This window comes from Seriola dumerili, unplaced genomic scaffold (assembly GCF_002260705.1).
Source record: "Seriola dumerili isolate Sdu_G_001 unplaced genomic scaffold, Sdu_1.0 BDQW01000544.1, whole genome shotgun sequence".
NCBI classification, from domain to species: Eukaryota; Metazoa; Chordata; class Actinopteri; order Carangiformes; family Carangidae; genus Seriola; species Seriola dumerili.
The window spans coordinates 843,388-863,822 of NW_019174799.1; the positions used below are offsets into that span (position 1 = coordinate 843,388).

At 42.5% G+C, this 20,435-nt stretch overlaps 1 protein-coding gene and 1 long non-coding RNA gene across 2 annotated transcripts in view; one reads left to right on the forward strand and one right to left on the reverse strand.

The window, feature by feature from the left end:
• LOC111235928 (protocadherin-1-like) overlaps nucleotides 1-20,435 on the forward strand; it is a 196,593-nt gene that overhangs the window by 49,663 nt on the left and 126,495 nt on the right. The window lies entirely within an intron of this gene.
• Nucleotides 2,234-13,684, reverse strand: LOC111235930. Its single transcript, XR_002665711.1, has 4 exons — nucleotides 13,669-13,684; nucleotides 12,117-12,415; nucleotides 11,171-11,360; nucleotides 2,234-2,403 (listed from the first exon to the last, which is right to left on the reverse strand). It is a non-coding gene; the product is annotated as an uncharacterized LOC111235930 (long non-coding RNA).

Below are 20,435 nucleotides of genomic sequence, written 5' to 3' on the forward strand. Positions count from 1 at the left end.
AGATGCAGCAAATGCATTGTAATGGGATTTGGAGACGTACATATATATGAACACACAGGTTACACTTAAAAATTCCTGGTTTCTGCAAGATTTTCATGGGAAAAATTAATTTGATGTATTTTATTTTAATGAAAATTCCTGGGAAACACCCGGGAGGCTTCAACTTTGAGATTTGGGATTTTCAAATCCTGTCTTGGGTCCCAGACAGGCTTGAGCTGACCCTTTCAGAGGACTGCGGACTATCTTGGATTGCTGGTATAGAGCTGCCTGTGCTCTCTGTGTCAGTGGATATGTGGGATTTACAAGGGCAACACAATCTGAGCTGTCAGTCAGAGGCCGTCTGCTGGTTTCTGTCTTTTCTGACTCAGCACACCAGCTCTCTCCTCTCTCTCTCTCTCTTTCTCAGTGTGAAGTGTAGCTCGCACGCCCCCGTGTCCTCGCCTTAACAGTGAGCCGGGTACTTTTCTCCAGACCGGATCAAATGATCCGTGCTCTCAGCCCGCTGTTGAATTTGGTGCTGCAAGCATCAGACAGCAGGTCTGCTCCTTTAATGGCGTCCACGCCTGAGGGGGAGGAGCTTGTGAATCACGCTATATTGTTGTCAAAAACACCCCTCATAATACCAGCTTTGCTTAATTACACTGAATCACACAAAGCAATGCCGGTTCTCCCTTTTGACATGGACGTTGATCTGACTCTGTGACTACCTCTGCTACCGGCTGACAGCAGACATGAGCCGCCATCACACTGTGGCCATCAATGCCAAATGTGACGCTTCTCTTCGGTTACAAACTCGCCATTTTCCCAGCGAGTTTAGAACTAATTAGATTTATTTTGCAGTGTTCTGCTGGGCGGTGACTGATCTGAATATCTAACATGTCGACAGAGCAGAATGTGCGAGTACAGAAAGTGACAAAACAACAATCTGAGCAGCAACAATTGTCTGTGGCGTGACAGGAACACAGTTCGTGCAGCGAGATAATCAAATCAACACACTGTATGGTGTATGATTCATGAACCAATGATCGCACAGCTTCAAAACGCACAGCTGGGATATTAACAAGTGTGAATTATGTCGGAGAACCAACACACAGAAAATGCAAATAAAGACTAATAAGGATAACGTTTCATCAATACATTATAAAAAAGAAAAGGCAGAAAAATTAAAGAGTTAATGAAAGAAATGTAAAGAGAATGAAGCAAAATAGGTGAATATAAGAAAATGATTAATGGTGCAATTTGTGCAGCCACTTTAAAACAGATCTAACTTTCTCAGTCCGTGAATGAACCCCGCATCGTTTCCTCAGGTTTTCCCTTTATTGCAAAGATTTGTCTGTGCTTGGTTTTTACTTTTAATGACGTGTTTTTTATTAAACAAGAGAGACAAAGACAAAGAGATAACAGACGGATTTTTGTCATAAACTGAAAATCCTGAGTGAGAAAACCTTTGTCCCTTCCTCTCTGGCTTCAGGACGACATGTGGCCATGCAAACATAAAGCCACATCCAAATGAGGTCCAGCCCAGACCACATGCTGGTTTTACTCCTGACCTCCACCGTCTTACACCAACACCACTCACCCCCCCTCCTCTACCTGAACTACCACTGTCAGCCCCATTATTACCCCACCTCCTACCCCCACCCCTCTTCAACCATACCCCCTTTCTTCAGACATTTAACTACCCCCTTCCTGCTCCCCTGCTATTCTGACTACACCCCCCCCCCCCCCCCCCCCTTTCATCCAAATGGTTTCCTTTTGTCGTTGCACCCATTTGTTTCTCAACAGGCTCCTCGGGAGGAGAGCTGGTGACTCCTCCTCCTCTTCCTCCTCCTCCTCTTCCACTTAGTCTTCCTCGCTTTGAACGTGATTCAGTTCCAAAAGAAGAATAATAGTGACCATAAAATGCCAATGTTTGAAATCTATGATGTTATCATACATGAAGTCGTACCTGAAGCACTGAGAACTTATAGAAGTTGAAGTGGCTTCATGAAAAAGGTTAAAGTTTGAGTTTAGGTGTTGAAGGTGAAGTATCAGTTGTATTGAAAGTGCTATAAAGATCTAAATAATCTAAATAATAAGTCATTAAAGAAATGAAATATGGATTAAAGTTTAGGTGATATCAGTGGGACTAATGGATTAGTACTCTGAATAAAATAAAGTAAATAGGTCCAAACAAAATGAGGAAGACGCATCTGTATGTAAAGAATTATTTTTTAATTTAATATCCCACATGATGGTGGATGTGGTCTCTTTGTGGCTCCACCTGAATTTCGAGGTAACGAGAAGGAAAAGAAAAGGAGCAGGTGGTGGAGGGCTGGGTGGCCACTTCACTTCCTCCTCTTCACCAGGAGACACAATCGGGACAAATGTGGTCACATGACGAACTGAAGAGGCTGTAGTTAACTGTTTCAATGGAAGAGAAGACAAATACTGAACAATGAGCTTTTTGCTTTTCTTTAATTAGTCAGAAAACGAACCATCAGCCAAATGAACTTTGAGATCTTTAGTTATCACAGAACGTGCTAAAGCAGCTTATTTGGTCATGTACAATCACATCATTGTACAGACTGTGCAACAAAACAAGTCACTTCCTAATCACAATTTGGAGTCTTAAGTTTAGGAGTAAATATGTCTTCCACAACTAATTAAATCTTAATTTACTTTTTGTCACGACTACAAGGCTAAGACTACGTTCACGCTACGTTTTAATTTAATTTTTCTTGTCTTTTGCTACGAGTTTTTCGAGCACCGAAAACTGAGACTTTTGGAAACAATGACATAGACACCCGCGGTCCCTCCTGATTGGCTCTTATCATCCTCAACTACCAGTGGTGAATACAACCCAGATAATGAAATACAAGTGTTACTGACCTTGTTGTCTTTGCTAGCAGCTGTTCTCACTTCAGCATTTTACCACTGCAGCTGTCTTTGCTGTTTCTTGTTCGTAGTATTTTTAGCAACTAATCAACTGCAGAGTAGACAATCTGCTTTCTCTTTACACCGGCTCACACATGCTGATGATTTCTCAGGTATGTGTGTGTTTACAGGTATGATAGTTTGGACAGAGATAGTTTTTGTTTGAAAACACCGTGAGTGAAAATATTGTGGTGTGGACGAAGCCTCAGCCTCATACTCTGATTTTCTCTCACACCATTTTCCTGACCCATGTTTCTTTCTGCTGTAAAGACACCCTGAACTGAATCTACTTCCTGTGTGGCAACAAAAACACGTCACACCCGCCTTCAGAAACTCCTGCAGGTTAAAGTGCCGCCAATCACGCTGACAGACTCACTAGAAAACTGACTGAAACACTGAGTAGCCTAGCAACAGTAAGGCAACAAACCACCCACAATGCATCACTCTCTGTAGAAGGCTGTGTTTATGAATGATGTTTTGGGAAAAAGTGGAGTTGGGTGTTCCTCACAGGATGACCCTGTGTGTTTTTGTCAGAGCCGCTTGCCTCTGCGCTCCCACTGCGCCCACAGGTGAACTCAGTGAAATGAATGACAGGCTGTGTTCTTTCACACAGTGCTAATATCACTCTGACAGTGGCTGAGCGGCTGCCAGAAGGGCCCCCGACGAAATATTAAAGTGGAGTCTTTTTGGGGTTTGTCAGTTTATTTTTGTCAGACAGTAAGTACACAGTAAGATACACAGATTTTTTTTTCTTTTGAGGGGAACTATAATTTACAGATTTGAGTTAGAAAATCTTACAAAAGTCTTGAAGCTTGAAAATCACAAGCATGCCTCTTCTTCTCAACACTACTTTCCATGTCACATGACCTCAAGGCAGCATTAATATCTCCTAATGTGATGGGCCCTTCAGCAGCACCAGCGTTAGCATTGCTAATGACGAGAGAAAGCAGAGAGCTAATACCAGCTGCAGCATTAGCATCACGAGGCTAACGATGACCCACAGCATTAATGTTTAAGAGCCGGAGATGCAGCCTCATGTTCCTGAACACCTCTGGACACACACACACACACACACACACACATATATACACAGACAGACGCACACTCAGCTTGTCCTGTTCTGTTCCCCTGCATCTATATTTAGCTGCCGTTCGATCGTCGCGGCGTGTCGAGCAGTCGATAAAATCAGCCGCTCGCTGTCGGACATTGTGTCTGAACCTGATCCACCCCCGAACCCACCACCCCACCCCCCCCAACTCCATCCTCCAGCAGGAAGTGGCAGTGTCCATCAGAACACTTCCTACTCCTCCTCTCGTCTATCTGCAGTGGATAAAAAACTAACGCTCGCCACGCTGATTTCAGTCAGCTCAGGTGCCGGAGTTTAATATCAGCGGAGTCACCTTCACATTCATGATCGGAGTCAACAACCAGGGGAGGTCAAAGGTGACAGCAAATATCTGAGCGAGTCTCGAACGGTGACAGATGAGAACAGCCAGAGGTCAACCAATATTTGTTTATGTCCTCTTTTTAAATTCACATCTTTGTGATTCAGAACCAGACGAGCCCGACGTCTGTGGATTGACCAACCTGCCTGTGAGTCTCTGATGTCTCTCTGTCAGAAGAGATCAGATGAAAGTTGGTTGATCCACATGCTAGAACGGGGTAGATTTGTCCATAATACTATAAGACGTCCGTCTCTCCTTCCTGCTTTTTTCCTCGAGCCTCACAAAGCCCGGCTAAATCTCACCAGCTTCGTTTTCTTTCTTTCTTTTTTTTTTTTGCTGCTTTTAGTCTGAAAAACATCTTCTGAGAGTCGCCCTAGCCAATCGGAGACGTTAGAGCAGAGTTAACATGTAAATAATGACGGGACCCATCGACTCTCACAGCGTCCGGAGCTGGAGAGATGTGCAGGACAGGAAGAGGAACAAGTGTTTCAGAGCGCAGGCAGGAGAGCTGCAGGAAAAACAAACAAGTCAAACAAGATGTTAACAAACTAATAACTTCCTGAGCTGCTTTTCACCGAAGAGCTCTTACACAGTGAACTGGTTTCCTAAAAGACACAGGATCAAGATTAACAATGTGTCCTGTGTTGTTTCCAGGATTATAGAGCTAAAGTAACACCCCTGCTTCAAATACTTTAATCCTTTGTTCCACCACCACGGCTGGGCAATTTATTCTCTCATATAAAGTTCCTTTCATTAGTTTTGTCTGTCCTAATTCTGAGACTCATGACATATTTGCTGTTTTTTTAAAAAAAATTTTATTTTTATTTTTTTTACAAAACCTTAACATAGATGAAGGGGGAGATGGAGGGGAGGGGTTCAGATTTTCAATAAGGTAAGGTAAGGTAAAAATAACAAACCATGGCTAAACTGAAATACATAACGTCAGTGTTAATGTTGAGTTAGTGGCAGAAAAAAGTAGAAGTGGTGACGACCTTCTCTTGTGTGTTTCCCTATTTGCATCACGCAGCTTTCGTTTCTTGGGCTGTAAATGATCAGTGATCGGAGAAGAGCAGGAGATGTGGGCTGACAATTGCACGCATACAAGTCTATAAGACTCTGTTTGTTATGATGAGCGTGATGTAAATAAGACCAAGTTGTGATCACTTTGTTAACATTCAGCAGTTTTTACTTTGAGGTTCGATGTATGGATCGGAGACGAAATTCAAAGGTGTGGCTAGACCATAATCTATTCTATTCTATTCTGTTGTGCTGATGGAAGGATGGATCCTGGGCCGACATGGAGCCACTTTGTTTCCTTCTCTCCTGCTGCTTTCTCCTTTGACAGCTGAGCGGCTATACAGAGACAAACTGTCACACACACACACACACACACACACACACACACACACACACACACACACACACATATATATAGTGTACCCATATATACCCATCCTTTCAACTGTCAGTATGTAGCAGAGCAGCTGGGCTAGAACCTGCTCTGCCACTTTCACTTGTGTGTATATGTCTGTCTCTGTGTGCACAATATATATGTGTAGAGTGTGTGTGTGTGTGTGTGTGCGCAGTATCACCTCACACACACTTGAGTAATTAATTTTCAACATGGCTAGGTTTTCACCGTGGCTGTGTGTGTGTGTGCAGACGGGGAGGTAGCTGCCGTCAATACTAATTTAGTACGAGAGAAAACAAATGTATTTAATCCCTGGTTGTCTTGTCCTGTTTTCCTCTTCCTCTCTCTCTCTCTCTTTCTCTCTCACCTCTTCCCCCTCTCTCTCTCTCTTTCTCTCTATTTCCCCCTCTTGCCTTCCTCCTCGCTCGCTCCTCCCCACCCCTTGCGGGCTGATAGCCATTAGTGCTGCAAAGGGAATTTTAATGCAACGCCGGCTTCAGTGGGAAGGAATGAATATTTAAAACACACTCTGACTGGAGCAATAAAAGGAGAAGGACATATCCTTCATTTGGAGAGCACGCACGCAGCACGCACGCACGCAGCACGCACGCACGCACGCACGCACGCACACACACACACACACACACACACACACAACAGGAATGTGTTTATCTGACACACTGACACTCTGCTCTGGTTTCACCAAACCAGTTCAGCTGGTCTGACTGGGAGCTCAGTCTGCCGCTGTTTGTTTTGTCCCAGCGCTGCGCTCACGTCCTATCAGGGTGTCGACATGAGAAAGGTTTCCATGGTTACGACTTGAAAGCTTTCACATCAGGCGTCACACAACTCAAGATCGCCTCCCCCCCCACCCCTGCTCCTTCAAACCCAGTGTCCTATGTCATATTTATCCTATCTGTAGCTGTAGTTCCATAAGTGGTACTACTACTCTGTAATATACATGCACACTACTAACAATCACTTACTATGAACTAGGTTTCCTGCTGCACTGAAGCTTTAGTGTTGTCCCTCCCCTGTACGTTGCTTTGGATGAAAGCCTCTGCCAAATGAGGAAATGTAAATGTAAATGTAAGTACTGTGCTGATTACACTTTGAGTGCTAATTGCAAGTTTTACAAGTGTAATTTAGAGGCTACCTGTCCTCTGGGAGATGTTATTCTTTAAACCCACTATAGCTCTCAGGCAAATATTGTTACTTTTGAGATTTATATTTAACTGACATAATATAAACCTACCATATAATGTACCATAACATATAACATAAAAGTGATGCTTAATGTAATGCTAATGCATAAAAAACATAAGAAATACAATAACATACCATAATGTAAGAGCTACTAGTAACATTAACGTAGCGTGACGTAATAGTAAAACGTAGCATAGCAGTGAAACATAAACTTGCTGTAACAGAAATATATAACATAACAAACATATACTATAATTCAAAGCCATGTAGCAACACGTTCCAACTACTGGCACTAATCCTAGCTGACAATGGGGTGAGGGCAGGGCGGGGGTACACCTTGGACAGGTCGCCAGTCTAATCACAGGGCTGACAAACAACCGTAAAGGTGAACGTAACACAAAGGTGAAACGCAATGTAGCATAACAGTGATGCATGACATAATAATGAAATAATACATTAATAATATCAAAGTGATGTATAATGGAAAATATAATCATAACTGAGAAGTAATATAAAAGAATAGTAATAAAGAGTGTGAAATAAGTGATACATAACAATGTAAAGTGGTGCATGCCATAACTTAATATAGTTATAAAGGTGATACATGTAACATAACAGTGATTGATTGCCATAGTTAACACTGTAACAGTATAATGCAGCAGTCGGATCGAGCTCCACTCGAATCACCTACAACAGGAAATTGCTGCTCTAACACATCAATCACTTAACACTGAAACAGGAAGAGCAACTAAAATGTTGATACTTGAGCACACAACACATCTATAACTTCAGAGGATTCAAATTTTAAATTCTCACGTTTGTATTCTTACAATAATGGCTTTAGTTGCTTACATTTACATCTTGAATCCATGCCACGAAGAACTGAGGCGGTTTTGAGAGCAGTATTAGCGCAGCTTTCCTACTAAAGTGCTCTGTGAGTGTACAAAAGAGCACAGAGGAGAGCAACAGGTGAGCTGAAACGATCGTCTGTTGTTATGGAAACGCAGTGCACTGTCAGCATTTTTTTTTTCCTCCTCAGAAAAAACGCCTCAGGCAGCACTTTTCCCACAAACACACAAACTGAGCATCACCTGCTCGGCATTCAACACATTTGAGTACTTCTAAAAACTGTTTGAATTTAGATTCAAAAGGTGTTTTTAAAGCACCTGTGGAGGAACGAATGGTAGAGAGAAACCGAAAAATGAGAGAGAGAGAGTGAGAGAGAGAGAGAGAGAGAGAGAGACGGATGAGGAAGATGTAAACAAGAATCCAATTTTTCTGGTCTGGTGTGAGGATTAAAACCTGGATAATGTGGCCATGTGAATAAGTTTCTGAAGTCTTTACAACACAGACAGTGTCTATGGAGGATCAGACCAGCAAATGTGATCACACCCCATTCCTGTTGCTTGTACTCACCATTCCTCTATATTGTCATTTATCTTGTATTGTTTTGGTAACTGCACCAAAGCCAAAGAAAATTTTACACAACATGGACAATAGTGTGAGTAAGTGAATGAGTGACTTTATCTACAGCCTGGCCTTGAAAATCATTGTGCAGGTTTAATTTCTGACTAAAATGCGTCTTATTTCCCCTGAAAACCAATTTGCTCGTTCAGCTTCTGACTATGAGCAGTAGGTTTTCTAAATGAACACATTACTGTCTAGTTAAAGTAAAGTAATAGTTTGTTATTTCAGTCAACAGATTTTGGTCTGTGCTGTGCTGTCCTGATTAGCTGTTCCTCAAAGACTAACTGATACTGATTGTTATGGTTTATTATTATGAAGATTTAAGGTTATATAGAAATACTTAACTGCTTTAAAGTGTGACTGTGTAACATTTGCTGAGCAGTGGCCAAAAGAGGAAATTAAACTGCTAAAATATAGTGTACATTAACATTAGTACAAGTAAAGAAGAGTCTGTAAAGGCAGTTAAACCCCAGTGTTTATCTAAAGTTCAATGTTAACATTAATCAATATTAGCCACCATATGCTACTGGTCATACCATATCAATTGAGGCTGCAGCTGCAGAACCCCTGAGTGTGTTGAACTGAGCTGAATTAATTTTTTCTGCTTGTGAATTTAAATTTAAGTTCGTAAAAGGAAGATTGTTGTGATGTTGCTTCTTTTTATAAAACAAATTTCTGCAAATGGTTTGCAAGATTGTTAAATTCTGAGAACCCCATGCTCGTTTTTTGTTGTCCTTGTCCGTCTTGGAGTATATCAGGGCTTCTGTATGCTTTCTTAGGTTTGCATTTTGAGCTAATGCTCCTCTCCACTAATTTTGTATCCAACAAGGCAGTGAATGATGCAACGTAAGGTCGTGACATGCAGATCGCCTGAAATGTCACATTTGAAAATGATTGAATGCTCATGCATGAGTCACGAGTGTGGCATTTGTTTTGATTATTGAGACGTGTCAAAACAAATGGAGGGTAAATGATCTCATGTTTTAAATCGCAGCTTGCGTGATGCGAACTGCGGGTTAGCAGGATGGAGTTTTTTGGTCGGAGTTCCTGTGTATCATCACTGTGATCAAGTCCACGAGTCTGAGGGAGGGTACCGCTGTTTTTCAGATTCAAATATCAATTCAGATATCCTGAAGGAAAGTCAGGCTAAAGGGAAGGTGCATGGAGTCACAGCTGAGTGTGTTTAGTGCAGCGAAGAGACAGAACACACTGTCGTTTTTCACACTAAGTTTATTATGGTTGCGGTATGATGGAGTTCAGGATGAGGTCCCAAAAACCAGGACTACAGTATGTGTGCACCTGTGGTGTGTTGTAAATGCACACACCTTCCTCAGCTATCTGTCTCAGGCAGCTTCTGGCTGTACCGGAGCCAGCAAGAATATTTGTAACTGAGCAGCACAGATTCGGTTCAGAGGAAATCTGATGTTCTTGTGTTCAGGTAAACATACGCTCACACAGACCTGGAGCTGATGGCGGTTCCCATGAAGAGACAAGAGCGAGGTATGCTGTTGGACTGGATGTGTGTGTGGGTTTTCAGACTGAAACCTCATAGCTTCACAGTGAATCATCGCAGGTCAAGGAGTGTGTGTGTGTGTGTGTGTGTGTGTGTGTGATGGACAGGTAATGAAATAAGTGAGAGTTGTTGCTGAATTAGAATGAGGCCTGAGTAACAGCAAGGAACCTGTGTGTGTGTGTGTGTGTGTGTGTGTGTGTGTGTGTGTGTGTGTGCGTGAGACTTTGCCTCTCGTTAGCATCTGTATTCCTGACGAAGCTTCAGTGAAACCAGAGATCATCAGCAAATCGTTGAGGTATGAAAAAGACGATTTACAGTTTCAATTGATCTGGAGATTGTGTGTGTATGTGCATGCATGTGTGTGTGTCTGTGTAAAGTGTTCCCTCCAGGTGTATTGGGTGACAGATCGGTTTTTGTGCAGTGAGTTTCCAGCTGCTCAGCTTCCTGTGGAAAAGGGAAGTGGAGCTTGAAAACGACAGCGGCTGTAAACTGATCACGGGTCAGATTTCAGGCTGCAGAATAACTGGTTTCATGGTTCGTCACATTCTGTCGTCATCAATGTAGAGGTTAATATATGGCTACAGGCTACTCTACCTTAGTGGTTTATGATTGGACAGCGCCATCTTGTCAACTTAAAGTAAAATCAGTGAATGCAAAATGTTTACTAAAAGTCTCATCAGGAATCATCTGAAGTAAAAGAACTCATTATGCCCCTGTCAGATATATATATATATAAGAAGTTAGTGTTATAGCTGGTGGAGGTGGAGCTAACTCTGACTAACCTACATTAACAGATGATGATATATATATACATATATATATATATATATTTTTTTTTTTTTGATGCATAATCTTGATCTTTAACTAGTTGCTACCAAGCTAACATGCTAAACATCCTGTACACATCCTGTCATATCAAAATAGCTTATTTTTCTGTCAATCAACTAATCAACTAAGCATTTCAGCTTTACACTTGGCATCTTATTAGTATCTTAGCCTATTGTGACTAACCTGTTGTCAGCCTGTTCAAACATGCAAACGCTATTAAGTTTTAACCATTTTATTAGAGTATTAACTTAAAGTCCGTCAGTCTGTTCAAACTGCTGGGTTTTAATCCATCTCTGAATGTTCCCAAGAGTAACTTAACTTTAATTTAACTTAAAGAACCCAGGTGCTTCTCCCACACACCAACCTAGCCTCAGTTTCCAATACCTGGTGGTTGCTGCTGTGTGAATGACAGGTGATGCTGCTTCTCCTTCCACCTCGCTCTCTCTCCCGCTCTCTCTCTTCACTCTTCATCGTCCGTCGTTAACCGAGACATTGAAGCTGCTTCATTAAAAGCTGCTGGAAGGAGCGCTCGTTCAGCTGACTCCCTCGGCATGCTGGGAGAATCTGCTGACGGCTGCACAGTGACGGAGAGGAGGGAGAGGAAGAGGAGTGAGCGTCCTATATTCACACAAACATTTGTGGTGGTGATGGAGGGTGGGGGGGCAGAGAAACATATTCTGGTCTTTTCTCTTTTCTGGTTCACTCCAGTTCATTCCTGGACTCGTTTTACACCTACCTGTCCCTCTCTTCTTTCATTTGTCCTTCTGTCCTTCTTTCTTCCCTTCCTCTCTCCTCTGTCACTGTATTTTTTTGTCCACCATCCTCGCTTCCTTCCTCCATCTTTCTTTCCCTTCGTTCCTTCCTCAATTTCTTCTTAGAGCTTCACGTAACATGTGAGCACCAAGGTTAAAGGACCCTCTTTACGGACAGATAGAAAGACAAAGAGACGGGACAAATATGTGGACAAACAGATGAGATCTGAGTTTAAGGAAACTAGATCTGCCCCCCCCCCCCCCCCCCCCAAAAAAAAACACCCAAAATGCCATTTTAGCAGTTTCACTTCTGACAGCTGAAACGTTACCCTGACAGGGCGACAAACTGCAAAGTCAGCAAATCAGGAGGCAGCAAGTCCTCGCTCTGTGTGTGTGTGCATGTGTGTGTGTTGTTAAATTCAGTCACATACCCAAAAAAAAAAGTCTCTCCCAGGCTGTCATGACTTGACAGTGCTGTGACCACTTCTGTGTGTGTGTGTGTGTGTGTGTGTGTGTGTGTGTGTGTGTGTGTGTGTGTGTGTGTGCGCAGATGGAGCACTGCTGTAATTGAATTTTACCTCTCAAAAAAGCTGTGACATTATTGTATTAGAGGAAGGATATGCTGGTAGTGAGAGGGAATCGAATCGCAGGAATCCAACTGCACCTAAATGCAGCAACGTCTTCACTAACAGCTGACCAATCGGAGCCCTTCGTTCCACGTGTGGGGTCGTGGTCGTCGTCCGTTGCTTCTGTGAACCGTGACGCAGCTTCATTTTTCTTGGGTGTGTGAGAGTGCCAGAAAGGAACATGTTGACACAGAGGAGCGTTTGTTAACACTGCTGGCAGCTCCCGCGTGGGTGGAGTTTGGCCAGGTGACCTAAGTGGAAAAACACACCTTCAATCTGGGGCAGCTGGACAGTCAACAACAGCCAACAATCTCATTAGAGGCAGAGCAGAGACGACATCTCCGCCTGATCTCAGACCGATCTTTATTATTGATGATCTTCCTGATCACTTCGGTCCAGACTGAGATATCTCAACAACCGTCAGATGCACTGCCATAAAATGCACTCTGACTCTTCCTCTAGCGCCACCAGCAGGCAGCAGACGGTTGTGACCTTGAGACACTATTTCTAATAGAAGTGCTAAAAGCTGCAGTTCTTCTAATGACCACTCTGGCTCCAACAGTGAGTCAATCCCAATAGACTCCCATGTTAAAATAAACATGTTTACAGCCTGGTACAAAAATCTGTTTTGGTCTCTAGAGCTAATTTCCTCCTTGGTGACGCCTTTTTATATAACTCCCCTGTTTACATTTTATTAAGGACTAAGGTTATGGAGGATTGAGGGCGCAGCCTGTTTGAGTGACCAAAGTCTCTGCTCCACACACGCCCCTCCTCTTTGTTCATTTTTGAATTAGCTTAGCTGTTAGCTTGTATGTAGTTGTTAGTTAACAGCAACTAAACTGTTACTGATAAGTAAGCTTATCCTCTTGTGTTTTTGTCGGTTACCAAACGGCTTCAGGCACATTAGACATGTGATGTTGACCAACAGGCGCAGATATGTTGGTAGATATTTGAGTGTAAACAACATTGCCTGGATTTTATCTGGATGTGAGACGTCTGAAACGATCTCAGTGTGTTTTCTACCTCCCCAGTGAACCTCTACTGTGCACCCGTTGTTCTTAGTGACCTGTCTGTTCATCTCCACCTCATTAGTGTCCCTAATGATTATTTATTTCAGACTTCACGCCTCCTTTTGGCAAGTTTTAGAGAATTAGCTCAACAATTTCTGCCACATTTAGATGGAAACACAACGACTATTGACAGTTTCACTGTTAATCTATTTCTATCAAGTGCAGCTGCTGGCAGACTCCCCCTCTCTCTCCCTCCCTCCCTCTCTGCCTTTGGTGTTTAAAGTTTATGGTAAGAGGAGCTGAGGAGGAAGTATCTCACCCTGCATCTCCTGTAAGACGAGATGTAACACCCCCCCACCCCCAACCCTCCAACGCCCCTTCCTCTCCGCTCCGCTTCGTTAGGAGCTGACTGGTGGCTGTTCGTTAACCAACCCTGACCTGCCGCCGTTTAATTCGAGCGGAGATGCTGAAAGACGAGGAAAGTGATCACTCACTTGTCCCTGATCGTCCTCTGAAAGAGAGAGAGAGAGAGAGAGAGAGACATAGTGATAGAAAGATGGGAAGAGAGAGAGGGGGGTTTCGCTAACAGGGATTGGTTTCCAGCAGAAGGACGGAGGTGGAGCTGCACGTATACACACTCATCACACACTGTGCTGCTCCCACCATGTGTCAATATTAGCCTGTTTGCACACGCCGACCTTTGACTCGGACAGTTTTACCTGCTGGGAAATAAACATATGGTCAGATAGGAGAGAAGAGGCAGGAGGAAGAAAGGAAAGGAGGGGGGATTAGGCATGGATGGATTACTCAGACACAGGCCTGGGGCCCCTCCGACCTCTCGGGCCCCTGAAGTAACTGTTATTCCTACTTTTGAAAGTCACAGAGCTCAATTAAAAGACACAAGCAGACAAAACGACCACAGACTCTTTTATAGGAGGGGTGGAGGGGCCTTTTACCTGCCTGTGCCCAGGGGCCCATTTTCTCAGGAGGAGGAGGAAGAAGAAGAGAGGGTGTAGGAGGAGATGATTTATGAGATAAGAGGGGGTGAAGTGGAGGAGAGCGCAGAGAAAACAGAGTGATATTAAAACAGCTGCACCTCATTTACACATCTGGACACTGTTCCCAGCGTGTGTGTGCGTGCGTGTGCATGCGTGTGTGTGTGTGTGTGTATTTGTTGAAGATTTAATTCCTGGCGTGTAGAGAGAGATGTTTGAATGTTAAAGCGACAGGGATGAAGGTGTCATTCACAGCTCAGTAACAGAGAAAGAGAGAGAGAGAGAGAGAGATGTCAGTTTGTGTGTGTGCGTGTGTGTGTGTGTGTGTGTGCATGTGCGCATGCGCGCGTGTGTGTCCTGTTTGAAATTCTGCTCGTCTGTTATCTGACTCCATCCAAGAAATCCAGAGCAAGAGGGAGAAGGATAGAGACACAGACACACAGTTTGTGTCTCTCTGTGTTTACATTCATTCTAATGATTCAGTTTTAACCAGATTAGCACTTTGACCAAGTTCTCTTAGTAACTAGTCAACTGGAAAGTTTGCATGGTGTAGTTGAAAAACCAGGTCGCATATTTCTACGCACAAGAGGCCAAAAGTATGTGGTCACCTGAGGCTTCCACTCGTATGTGCAAACACCTAAATCATCACATAGAGACTGTGCACTGATAATATAACACTACGTCCATTTAGTTTGGATTTGATCTCGAACGATGGACTTTGGCTGATCGGAGGGCGTCCATGTTTGTTTGCTTTTCAGTCAGGCAGCAACTAACGATTCTTTTCACGAATGATTTATCTGTCGATTTGTTTAGAAAATAGTGAAAAAAGCCGGTTATAGTTTCCTACAGTCCAAGGTGACGATTCCAAATGCCTTTTGTATGTTGTGTCTGACCAGCTCAGACATATTCAGTTTAAAATCATATTTGATGACAGAAAGCATTAAATTCTCATTTGAGAAACTGGAACTGGAATCAACACATATTATTTTTGCTTTACATAAAATGACCAAAAGAATTATCACTTGTCAAAATAGTCGCTGATTAACTTTGTCGATCGACTCATCTCATGCAGCCTCAGTTTTCAAGCACTTCTGTGTATATATTTGTAAATGGTTTTCACCCCAAAATCTAAGTTATAATTACAAGATAGGAACTTAAAATTATGCTAGTTAGTAGTTCTCTCTCACAGTTGGTGTTGTAGTTCATCTCAAAGACTCTCTAAACTCAGAAAACCACTAAAACTATTGTCTAAAATTATAATTGTGTGATTTCACTTCACTGGAGCCTGAAACAAAGCAGGAAACACAGACTCAGGAGAAAACAGCAAAGTGTATAAACAGGATTGACAGCAGCGTCTGCATACTTTTGTCTATGTAGAGCAAATGACATTGTCAGACTTCAGTCTAGTAGCTGATGCACAACACTGAAATGAAAAAGAGCTGAGCACATTTGAACACGTGCAGTTACAGTGCTCTTAAATACTTCTAAGACCAGCTTTGGACTTCCTTCTTATTTTTGAGGCTTTTTGCTTCAGTCTGGTTGTCACACGATTTGCTGAATGGACATGACGGACTGGGCCAGTTAAGAACGTCCCACTGTTTGCACAGAAAACATCCTCGGTTGCCATGTTGTTATGTTTAGGGTCAGCGTCCTGCGGTGTTGTCCTCAAACGGAGTTGTATTTGACCGTAAACAGTCTCAAACTAAAGCTCAGTCATCGTTTTGTATCAGTTGAAATGTAAATCCTCTCATTGGAGAAGCTGGAACCAGATAGTTTTTGGAATTTTTCACAATTTTTGCTTTAAAAAATGAAATCATCAGTCAATTTACCAGAATAGCCAGAATAATTATTTTTCTGTCCATCAATTAACAGACTTATGTCCCACCCTGACATCCTGTGTCAAAAGGGAAAAGCATTACAGTAAGTAATGATACCATTTAATGATGCCTTTACACCAAAGGCTCCCATTCTTTTTGGCTTGTCCCCTGAAGACAAAGTGATGTCTGTGTTGGTTTAACATGTCTACAAGCTGTTAGCAGTTCAAGTGATTTTTCTGTCTCAAATAGTTCAATGAGGTCTGGAGGGTTAAAACTCAAATTCGGAAAATATGAATTATTGGAGAAAATCCTGAATGAAACAAAATGAATTTACTTTTGATTTTCTCCTATTCTGTTGATAATATCATAATCCTGCGGTTTTATCCTTGCTGGTCACGTGACCATCGTCATATTTTGTCCCAGTTGTTTCATACACCAAGTCTTCAAGGTCAAGCTTTTCACAATAAAGCTCATAGAAACACTCTTTATCACCAGTTAAACAGGTTGAGTGGATCCTCTGCAGTGCTGGGATGAACGTCAAAATGGCTGCCACGTCAGGAAGGTAAATAAATAACATTTAAGATGAGCACATCAGGGGGAACATTACCCTGATCAAAGTCATAAAACCTGCATCAGATGGGACTTTTAATGTCTTTTACCAGGTGGGCGGGGCTTACCACTCCAGGGAGACGTCCCTTTATTTATCACTCTCTTCATTGCTCCATCCGTCCTCTCTTCCTCTCTGTCTGTCCGTCTCTCCCCGCAGCTGCCAGCTGGCAGCGGCTCTGTGGGCTCATCAATAAGACTGGCAGATCGGAGATTGATGACGCCGACTAACAGAGAAGAAACTGTCTGTCTGACAGATGATGCTCCTATAGAGAGACGCGCACACAGACAGGGACACGGCCAGGACTTTAATGGTGCTGCACACAGGAGTCAGTGGCATTGTCCCTAGGCTAGCAGTTTCCCCCCACTTCAGGTGTTTGTGCTAAGCTAGGCTAACCAGACCTGTCTCTCCGAGTCGTCCAGTGTGGGGATTTCATAGTCTTCACCAAATCTAAACAGAAATATAATGAATTAGGAGTTCATTGAAAGAGTTGTGTCATGTCAAATGATGCCTCTGATGGTGTTGTCTGATGAATAAACATCTAAAGTGCCTAAAAGTTTACACAATATTCCTTTCAGATTATCCATGATGGATACTTATAGCCTGATCATGGGGACAGCAGTCCAGAATAAATCAAAGTGCAGGTTAACCTCACAGAGCTGTTGCCATGGCACCTCTGCCATCATGAACCTGATGTCCGTCACTTCCTGACTGACTTTGTAAAAGACAGGAATCAAGACTTTAGTAAAAAAAAAAACAAAACAAAAAAAACATTTTAAAAAATCTGGCACGGGAAGTTTCCTCTGAGCCAAACGTCCCATCACACTGAAGATTCCTCAACACAGGAAAATCCATCGAGTGCTGTTAGTGTGCGACCTGAGCTGACTGCTGAGTGTCTGAGTGTGTGTGTGTGTGTGTGTGTGTGTAGCAGTATGGCTAACAAAAGGCGCAGCACAGAGCCATTAGGGAGAGAGAAGTTAACGAGTTCCATAAAGATGGAGGGAGGAAGTTATTGACTGCCATTTGTCTCTATTGTTGTGTGTGTGTGTGTGTCAGAGTGTGTGAGTCTGTGTGTGTGTTACGAGTGCATGGTCTTTTGTTTCAGGGTAAACAAAGCCAGAGGTCACACTTGTCTACACACTGAAGTACATGGTCCAACTGTTTAGTGTGTGTGTGTGTGTATTTGTGTGTGTGTGTGTGTGGATTTGTGTGTGTGTGTGTGTGTGTGTGTGTGTTTGTACAGCTGGTTTGATTGACAGGTTGAGTAGTTTAATGGTAATGGGACTGCCGTGAAGTGAGGTCATGTGACCATCTATTGCAGGTCAAACTGATGTCACAGTCACATGGTGCACATGTGTAAACACAAACAGCTGGTGAACGGTGCTGCGTTTATGTGCTGTTAGATTGCAGGAAAAAAAACCCACTTATGCTTATTTTAAAAATTCCCATTTATTTTCAAATTATTTCTTTAGAAACTTCATGAAAAAATCGACATCATTTGGTTTTAATTACATTGAAAGCTGAGTGCGATCAGCTGGTTCACTTCCTGTTATCTTTAAATTCTTTAAGCTAGGAGAACCTGGAGACTTTTATTCAGAGGAGAGCAGCTGAGTTACACATGCACAATGTATTCAGCATGAATGAAGGGTCCAAGGATGAATTAATGAGTTAGAAATATTCACCGGGTATTTTTTTAATGGAAAAGTCAATAAATAACTTCAACACAACTACTCGAATTAACTAAAGTAACAGTCTCAGAACATTTCCTTTATTTCTAAAAGCATTTAGTACCAACCTACGTGGTTCTCTCCAGGAAACGTTCAAGAAATTATTGAGAAGTAGGAATTAATTTGAGGCTAACTATAGGGAGAATAGAAAAGAAAAGAAAAGAAAGAAAAAGCTCAATTTAAAAGCAAATCAATGTTAATTCTTTTTATTCATTGGAAGCTCTATTCTCCATATATGTTGTAATTGTATTCCTGTCTGACATGAATGTCACACTTTCACATGTTCAGTATTTCTGCTGTTCTCTGACTTAATGACAAACGCCTCTGTGAGTCTGTAAGTTCTGTGAGCAATTAAATGAATGAAGTGGAAGTGCAGCAACTGAGCACTGCCTCCTACTTTCCCTGTAATTAGCATCAAATTACTCAGGAATCTGCAGCTACATCAGATCAATTCCATTTTATTTGCATAACGCCAAATCATAACATACATTATGTTGAGGCACTTTACAGGGTCGAGTCAAGACCTCACAATGTAATAGAGAGAAACCCAAAGGTTCCTACAATGAGCAGGAAGTGTAGGAAACTATGCAACCCGTGCAGTTTTACCCAGGTATTTTTTTATATACGTGTATATATATATAACACAAGTCACCGATAGATAATAAGGAGATTCTTATTTCTATAGAAATAAATAGAGACAGGGACTCAGCCAGGACTTTAATGGTGCCACACACAGGAGGCGGTGGAGTTGTCGCTAGGCTAACCGTTTCGCCCCACTTCAGGTGTTTGTGCTAAGCTAGGCTAATCAGACCTGTCTCTCTGAATGTGGAAATGATGATGATGCCAGGCAGATTAAGATGGAAGGAGGAAGATCAAAAGCGGATAAAGCAAATGTCTTAAACAATATATTTTTTTTATCGCTGATTCAAATAGACTGGAAAAACAACTGACCAATCAGAGGCTGGTAGGCTGGATCAATAACAAAACAACAGCTGATAATCAGCATATTTCTACTGCAGCTGACACGGTGACAGTCACATATCAGAAACTGCTGAACTTGAGCATGATGGTGTCAGACTGAATAATGAAGTGAAAACAGTTCTGCTGCTGAGGTACATTTTCAAAGTAAAGTGATTATTAGAAGCACGGACACAGGAAGTGAAAGACAACATGTCTTAAGGTGTTTCCACGCTGCCCTTATACACAGCTCTGTCCACAGTGAAACGCCCGAAAAACAGTTAAAACACCCCTACACACACACACACACACACACACACACACACACACAAACACACACTTCAAGGGATTCCCCTGTAGCAGGACAGGGAACGTTTGTTTTTTCCTGCTCTCGCTCTCTGTTGCGGCTCATCCATTGTTGTCTCGTTCCTTCCTGTGTATATATATGCATTAGTATAACTGTATGTGTGTGAAGGGTTAGGGTGGTCGTCCCTGGGGAGGAGGGGTAGTTAGAGGGGAGGGGGTTGGTTGCCTTTTTAACAGTCGCACCACAGCCCACGCACTTCCTGAAAACAGGCCTCGTCCTGCATCACTGCGCAGGAAATGCTGACCTCACTTCCTGTGTCTTGGTGAAGTCCTGTAGAAGTGATGGAGAAAGTAGACACATCCCCCCATCCTGTCCCGTCTGCGCTTTCCATGACATGTGATGAGCATTTAGCACTATTATCTGACATTTTATTAACTAACCAATTAACTAACTAATTAATTAATTTACAAAACTGCCATCTTCCAGCAGTTTGTTTTCCAGCCACAGAGACCTTTTCACTTTAGGGAAAAGGTTGGACTTTTCTGGCAACAAAACCAACAGTGTATACTCCTGTAGCTCTCAGCTCTGAACCCTTTAATTCTAACCGCCTTTAAAAGCACTTCACAAATATATAGCACACGTGCCTTTCCTTAACTGTAGATAGTTATTGCCTAAAGACTGGTAGTTGATCTCAGTGGGGAAAGTTGAGCTTTCATCAACTTCTGCTCTTACAGAGAAGCAGCATTTTGTAAAATTTGCTGAGGGCAGTGTTTCTTCTGTCTCTGCTCAGTCGGGCAGATCAATAACAAGAAGCCATAAAACAAGACTGTGTGGACTGGTGCAACAGATCT